Here is an 8,888-nt window from a genome sequence, read left to right on the forward strand (position 1 = left end):
AAAAATAGGCAAGCATATCTAGAAAACTTTGAGTATTAAGAGGCTTGGATTCTACCCTTGATCTTCCTCTTGACTGATAACATAATGTCAGCAAGTTGTTTGAAGATTGTCTTCCCTTTTTATTCCCTGTGATTTCATCTGTGACCGGACTAATCAGTAGTCCATATTCCCTAGCCAGCTGCCCAACAAACTATCCTTATTTTTTTATTTTAAAATAGTAGTTAATATTATTTTTTGCACAAATTTCTAAAAAGACAATGCTGTACTACAGCATTATATATGGTCAAATTTTCTGTTGTTCTATAACATTAAATTAGTATTGTTACAAAAATAATAATAAAATTATTATTGTATTAAAAAATGGTATATCTTTTATTTAAGTTCAGGAGTACATGTGCAGGCTTGTTACATAGGTAAACTTGTGTCATGGGTTTTTTTTTTGTACAGATTATTTCATCATCCAGGTACATTAAGCCTAGTAATCATTAGTTATTTTTCCTGATCCTCTTCCTCCTCCCATCCTCTACCCTCCAGTAGTCTCTAGTGTGTGTTGTTCCCCTCTCTTGTGTCCATGTGTTCTCATCATTTAGCCCCCTACTCATAAGTGAGAACAAGTGGTATTTGGTTTTCTGATCTTGTGTTAGTTTGCTAAAGATAATGGTTTCCAGCTCCGTCCATGTCCCTGCAAAGAACATGATCTTCTTCTTTTTATGGCTTCATGATATTCCATGGTGTATATTTAACACATTTTCTCTAGTCCATCACTGATGAGCAGTTAGGTTGATTCCATGTCTTTGCTATTGTGAATAATGCTCCAATGAACACATGTGCATACGTTTCTTTATAATAGAATGATTTATATTACTTTGGGTATATACCTAGTAGTGAAATTGCTGGGTTAAATGGTAGTTTTGTTTTTAGGTCTTTGAAGAATCTCCATGCTGTCTTCCACAATGGTTGAACTCATTACACTCCCACCAACAGTGTATAAGCACTCCTTTTCCTCCACATCCTTGTCAGCATCTTTTTATATTTTGACTTTTCAATAATAGCCATTCTGACTGGCGTGTGATGGTATCTTATTGTGGTTTTGATTTACATTTCTCTAATGATCGATGATGTTGACCTTTTTTTTTCATATGATTGTTTGGCCGCACGTGTTTCTTCTTTTGAAAAGTGTCTATTCATATCCTTTGCCCACTTTTTAATGAGGTTGTTTTTTCTTGTAAATTTGCTTAAGCTCCTTATAGATGCTGGATATTAGATTTTTGTCGGAAGCATAGTTTGCAAAATTTTTTCCCATTCTGTATGTTGTCTCTTTACTCTGTTGATAGTTTCTTTTGCTGTGCAGAAGTTCTTTACAATTAGATCCCATTTGTTAGTTTTTGCTTTTGTTGCAATTGCTTTTGATGTCTTCATCATGAAATCTTTGCCTATGTCCTGAGTGGCATTAACTAGGTTGTCTTCCAGAGCTTTTATAGTTTGAGGTTTTACATTTAACTGTTTAATCCATCTTGCATTTATTTTTTTTATATGGTGTAAGGAATGGATCCAGTCTCAATCTTTTGCATATGGGTAGCCAGTTATCCCCAAACTATCTTTAAAATACCCCAGTCTCCATATTTTGAAGAAGGTGCCTTGAGTAATAATATAACTTTGCCTCCCATTTAGCTAGCTCTGCCTGTATTACACTCTTTCTCTGTTGCAATTTCCCTGTCTAGATAAATAGGCTCTATCTGAACAGTTGTCAAGATGAACCCATTGGGCAGTTATACCACATTTTTTTTAATATCTAGGATTCAATTTTCTTGATCGCACAGTATAAGTTTTTTCTAAATGTATATAATAATATTTAAAAATTTCATTGAGTATGCAAAGATAATATTCTAAAAGGTTATTTAGAAAATATCACAAAATATATGTATTAAATATGCTAACTGAATGCTTTTGTGAAAGAATGGGAGCCAGCCTACCCAAATTAAACATATCAAAGGTGCATATTTTTAAAAATAGGCAAACTAATAAAAAAGTAATGTATGTCAAAAAATAAAGTATTAGTGAAATAAATCATTTAATCAGTTTTCTAATTGCTAACAAACACTTTAGTTGTATTAAAAGAAAGTATACAACTTAAAGATGTATTTCCTCCTAATATTAAAAAAGGAGTAATATTTGTTGTTTTACTATTTATAGAAGAGACAGCAGATGTATAACAAAAAGGGCATCACATTATAGTTATATGAGAAGATATATTATTAATATATACATGTATTTTTGTATATTTGTGACAATAAAGACTTCAAAATATATTTTAAATCAGGAAAGCCAGTTCTAGGGAATTTAAAACAACATAACCTCATCTTATTTCCTTAGATCACCTAGATCCACGTTTCTTAGAATGTGCTATAGAAAAACTGGTTTGGTAGGATTACAACAGGGGTTATTAGTTGAAAAGCATCCCATGATAAATAAGCTTGGAAATTATGAATCAAATTAAATAGCTTTATTTACTTCAGGGTTATCAGATCTTAAATTGTGTTAGTGGATACTTAAATTTTCAGGAGGTAATTATGGTCGGCAGCATTTCTCAAGATCATTTTACCATACATTTATCTTGGAGCATCTTTTGGAAATCTGCTTTGAAAAGTAAAGGCCTAATTTAATACTGTGACAGAGCCTTGGAAATCTAGACTCACGATCTTATCAACATAAAAAAATATATATATATGGCGAGATGAATGTTCCCAGAATTCTCTAAACCAGGAAATACATAGTTTCTTCTCTCTTTCTTATTCCCTGGTCTAACGTTCAACTGTGGTGAAATGCCATGATAAAACAAAGAATTCTAATTTTAAAAGATTCAATTCTCTTTTTTAAAACTATTTTTTCCTCCCTCTTTTGTTTACTTACATATCATACTTAAAATTGCTTATAGGTACCATAGATAAAATCTGCAGCTTTCATAGTTTGGGGAGATCCGATATGGAGAAAAGATAAACATTTCCATTTTATTCATAACAGTATAATTTACCAAGTTTCTGTAAGCTATAGGTACCTTGAAAGAAAAAGTTTCCTTAAATATGAAATATAAAATATTTAACAACCAGCAATATTTTAAATAAGTCATAAAATTCAATTGTTCAGCAGTTTAGTCTTTCATAATTATTGTTCTGTTGAATCTTGTATGAATTTGTCTGTTATTTTTAATATAGTTCTAGAAGTTTTAGCCTATCAATTTTAAAATTATGAGAAACCTGTATTTAAGAGTACTTGTTGGTCTTTTTCATGCATCTATTGGCGATGCCTTTCTAGAAGAATCAAAACTGTAGATGAAAAAAATTACAATAGCCATGGTTAAAAATCTGATGTGAATTCATTGTAACTAACAATTAACAAGAACATTTAGTTACTTCTATTTTATTCAGTATTTTAAAATAACAACCAGAGTAATGACTGACAGCATTGCACCAGGACCATTAGAACTTTATAAATTTTACATGGTTTTTAGAATATTCACATCAAGAACACATTCACGTACATGTAAGTTAAAGAAGATTTAGCATCACTTATTAGAGATGACTCAATTTTTCCAGGAAATTCGAAACCTGGTAAAGACAGTAAAAAGCACAATAAACCATCTTAATAAAACACAAAATCTCCATTTTCTAGGCTGACTAATTAAAAGGTAAAGAAAAACCTTCTGCAGTATGATTTGTTTTCTTACGGGAAGCACATTTAGATAAGTTGGAAAGTGAACTTAATGAGAAGGTACTTGAATTCAAGTTGACATTGAAAGAGTGTATGTCTAAAGTTATCAGTATACACCATATTATAGAAGAATAATGTAAACAAGAAAATCAATACTTTGAGTAAGGGCATGCATGGCTTTTAGAAAAAGCAAGAGCATGTGAAACTGCCTGGATACATGAAATAATTTAGGCGCATCAAGAAAAGTGAAGAGTACAGAATCAAGTTATACTGAAGGAAACATTGTTCTCCTAGGCCTTTAAGACAAACATTCTCAGCAACAGGCCACAATAGCAGTCAGAACTGGGGGAAAAAAAAAGTATACAGGAACTGACAAAAAATAAGTTGGAAAGAGTCACCACTTTAGTTAAACAAAATGGTGTAGCATTTCAAGGAGAGAAGGAAAGAGAGCAGAAAGCAATGATGTGTGAATGCATGACTTGTAAATCCCATGTAGTGAGATGCAGTAAAACACGGAATTATCGAGGTAGGAATCTAAAAAACTTGAAAAGAAAAACTCTATCTTGAGAAGTAAAATTACTTTAAAAGCACAAGACAATACTTCCAACTTAAAATTTGGTAGGAACTATAACACAGGAAAAAGCTGTGATTCAAAAGATAGTTTAAAGTTAAAAAAACAAAATCAGAATTAAAATCAAAACCTTTTCTGGGTGCAGACTATCATGTCTGTCAAAGGCATTTGAGTTAATTACTATATTTTGATAAATTACTTGATAAGCAATTTTTTCTTTAAGCCAATCAAGTTCTGTTAACAAAAGACCATGAAGTCTGTGGAGGAAAAATAAAGGCAAGCTATATTTTTTGAAAAAAGCAATCTGTAGATCAGAGGAGACCAAGCATCCTGATTGGTAGAAAACAGCTGAGTCCCAACTGGGCGGTTTTCAAGTCCAAAACAGAAATCTCTGTTGAATGCCCCTTGCAGGCAGCTAGTGGGAGGAGTTTTCTGACACAGTGTCTCACCTAGGGTTATAGGAACCATCTTAGCTCAGAGGCACAGACAAGATGTTGGTCTGGAGCCCTCTCCAGCAACATAGGAAACATGGCTGCCCTTTTCTCAGTCAATATGGTTCTGGGTTAGTTTCTTGTCACAGGTCTTTATATGTTTTGATAGAAAAAATATATACATATAACATATAGACATAAAAATTACAGATGGAACAAAAGATCTTACAGAAAATCATTATAGATTTTATTTTAAAATCATGACTAAAACATAGCATTTTAAATTCACTGGTTTATAAGAAGAGAGTTGGATCCAAATTATATTTCTGACAAAGTGGGTTAAGGCTAAATTTAAGATTTTCTTAAACTGTCTTGATAAGTAACCTTATGAAGGCTGTTGAACCAAATGTTGGGTAAAGCAGTTAGAGTCAGTTACTAATATACTGGATTGAACAAAACATAGTTAACTGTGAAAATGTGACCAAATTATGTAAGGAAGCGTAAAAGATAATTATTTTTATAAGATCTGTACAGTATGTTCTTGATTTCAATTCCTTGTCCTTGAAGATAAGAGAGCTGTGTTCCCTTCTAGTATAAGGAGGGTGCCTATTGCATGAAAATTTTATCTTTTGCTTTTAAGATGCAGCACTAAGGTTCAAATGATTTTTTTTACCTGCTGTTTTCAAATGTTTTTTCTTAAAATTCAATATGCCAGAATAGCTGAGGAATTTTGGAAAAAGGAGAGTTTAGCTTAGAGAAGAATAAAAAGGAAGAGGTGTAGGAAGGGGAGGGGATGGCTCTAGAGTTTCAACTAGCTTTGAGGCAGCATTTTGTAATGAGGAAGTCTGAGTCCTTAATGTGTTTGGCAATCTTGAGATATCAGTTGAGATATGGAGCCTATTTGGACTGTATACTTTTATAGCCACAGTGTTTTAGTTTAGCTCTAAGCAAAACAAGCTGTTTGATCCCCATGTTTGAACATGTCATGGGCTGAAGTCCCAAAGAGGGGTACTATGTTGTCATGTCTTTGAACTTTGAGAGTACATGTTGTAAATAAATTTATCTAGAAGAGTTGGTGCTGAGGCTGAACACACCGTCACACCTTTAATTGGTGCTAGGGTGAAATATCAGACATGTATAACTAAACCAAAAAGTAAAGTACATATTCACCCCAGGAAGAGCAACAAAGCATTCTCAACAGGAAGGAAAATCCTTCATAAACCAGCAGTGAAAAAGCCTCATTTGAATAGGACACTACATAAACAGAAGAGAGAAGTTCCTCATAAGTTCTCCTAAACAGAAGGGCAAAAGATCCCTCATAAGAAAATCCCAAAGAAAACCAAAAACTCAACCAAAACAAAACACTGGGAGTTTAATCTATGAAATACTCTCCATGGGTAAATAGTCAACCTGTGGAAGTAGGGATGTCAAGGGTCCCGAGTTTGGGTACGGCATGCCTTAGGTAGTTACCAGAACCACTGGTCCCTCAGCCCCTACTTCTGACACCAGATTATATCGACATAAACATTTTCTTTCAAATATGAAAGAAAAAGATTTTGTTTGGAAATGATATACAAGAAGTAGAATTACGATCTAGGACATACATCTAGGCCTCAGATAAATCTGGAGAAGAAAGAACAAAGCAGGGGTTTATTGGGGAAAGAGGAGGTTATACAAGTTGAAAGCAAGCACGTTGGTGCTGGCAGTGTCTTATCAGAGCTGGTAAATTCTGATTCACAAATGTGAATAGGATTTCTAATCTTGGTAGGATATGTAATCTTTGAGTTATAGGTAGGCCCTTGCAGTTTTGGGTTGGGTGTGTGAGACAGTGTGTCAGGCAAGTGTTCTTGTATACTCACTAGCTGTCTTTGTGCTGCTATCTGTTCTTGCATAGTTCATGTAGTGAGCTGCTGTTTGGAAAAATGTCTTGTGACAGTTCCCATTATTAGCAAATCATGGATGAGAGACTTTCCTTTATGGCCTTCCCTGGCTCCATTGCCAGGGTTTGACACAAGTGACTTTATTCTGAATTTTATACCTTTCACACATCCATTGTGATTTCTCCCTAAGTGCTAAATCACAACAAATTCATGGTTTTAGGCCGAAATATCAATGCTCTGCATTGTTAATAGGTTACATTCCAGCTCCTTTACTTACCGGATAAAATCGAGGACGTCTATCCTGCTTTTTAAAATAGAAATAAATGTGCTTGCTGTATAATCTCACCAGTTTATTTTCTCAAGATCCAGGGCAATGGAGTTCCCAGACCATTGGGGATTTTATGTTTGTTTCTTGCTTTGCTTTATAAAAGATTTTTGTATTCAGGAATTTTATCAACCACCTGATTGAGCAAGATAATTCTGGGACATATATATAATGGGGAAGAAATCTAGAATTATCTCCTCCATATCACATGTCCCAGAAATCTTTTGCTAGGTAATGTTGTGGAACAAACACAAAATGGGTGGCTCAAAACAATAAAAGTATACTTTTTTCTCATATTACTGGTTAGCTACAGGTTAAGTCATCTGGTGTGTGTGTGTGTGTGTGTGTGTGTGTGTGTGTTACTTCTAGAGGGAATAGAGGGAAGAATGGTAATAGTAGGGAAAAGATATTTAAGCCTCTTATATCTATAGTGAAGTACATATTTGTTACAAATAAGCTATTAATTTTATGTAGTACTATTTATCAGGAAAAAATAGGGATTTGTTTTTAACATATCATGTTCAATTGTTTTAATTTTTAGTTCCCACAGATGAGTGAGAACATGACAAGTTTGTGTCTCTGGGTTTGGCTTATTTAAATTAACATAGTATCCTTTACTTCTCATTCATTTTTATGGCTGAATAGTACTCTATTGTGTATATGTATCACATTTTTTCTTTATTAATCTGTTGATGGACACTTGGGTTGCTTATAAATCTTGGCTATTATGAATAGTGTAGCAATAAACATGAGAGTGTAGATATTGCTTTGATATACTGATTTCCTTCCTTTTGGGTATAAACCTAGCAGTGGGATAGATGGATAATACAGTAGCTCTACTTTTTGTTTTTGAGAACAAGAAAGCTTTTGCAACTCCTTATTTATATATAAAATTTTAACAATTGTATTTATAAGGCTGGGCATGGTGGCTCATGCCTGTAATTCCAGCACTTTGGGAGGCCGAGGCGGGTGGATCATGAGGTCAGGAGTTCGAGAACAGCCTGACCAACAATGTGAAACCCCATTTCTACTAAAAATAAAAAAAATTAGCCAGGCGTGCTGGCACATACCTGTAGTCCCAGCTACTCAGGAGGCTGAGGCAGGAGAATCACTTGATCCCAGGATGTGGAGGTTGCAATGAGCTGAGATTGTGCCACTGCACTCCAGCCTGGGTGACAGAGTGAGATTCCGTCCGTCTCAAAAAAAAAAAAAAAAAAAAAAAAAAAAAAAAGTATTTATAGCTAATTATATTGAATGCATTAATAGGTTATAAATTAATTTTAGATGCAAAAACATATGTCAATTTTCCTATGGGTGTATTGTGATGTCATACAATAACACTTGTTATTTTGCACATTCTTTTCACACAGCAATTTCAAATGTAAACTTCTCTTATATTTATTTCCAAATATAAATAAATATTGTGCTTTAAAATTTTATACCATCTTGATTTTGTTTTGTTTTACGTGGTGATTTATTAAATTCTGGGATGTAGCATACTATGCAATAACAAAATGCCTGTTTTAAAATAAGAATTCAAAAAATTATGGCCAGGCGTGGTGGCTCACATCTGTAATCCCAGCACTTTGGGAAGCTGAGGCAGGTGGATTACCTGAGATCAGAAGTTCAAGACCAGCCTGGCCAACATGGTGAAACCCCATCTCTACTAAAAATACAAACTTAGCCAGACATGGTGGTGGGTGCCTGTAATCCTAGCTACTCGGGAGATTGAGGCAGGAGAATTTCTTGAACCTGGGAGGCAGAGGTTGCAGTGAACCGAGATCACACCACTGCATTCCAGCCTGGGCAACAGAGCGAGACTCCATCTCAAAAAATAAATAAATAATTATGGGAGGCATATGTGTTTAATACTTAGCAACACTATATTATTTGTCACTAACCTATTGGTTACATGGTTTTACATCTGACAGCAAATTTTCTAATTTACTTTTATATATATATATATATACATA

This window comes from Rhinopithecus bieti, unplaced genomic scaffold (genome assembly GCF_001698545.2).
Source record: "Rhinopithecus bieti isolate Rb0 unplaced genomic scaffold, ASM169854v2 scaffold_10379, whole genome shotgun sequence".
In the NCBI taxonomy this organism is placed as follows: Eukaryota; Metazoa; Chordata; class Mammalia; order Primates; family Cercopithecidae; genus Rhinopithecus; species Rhinopithecus bieti.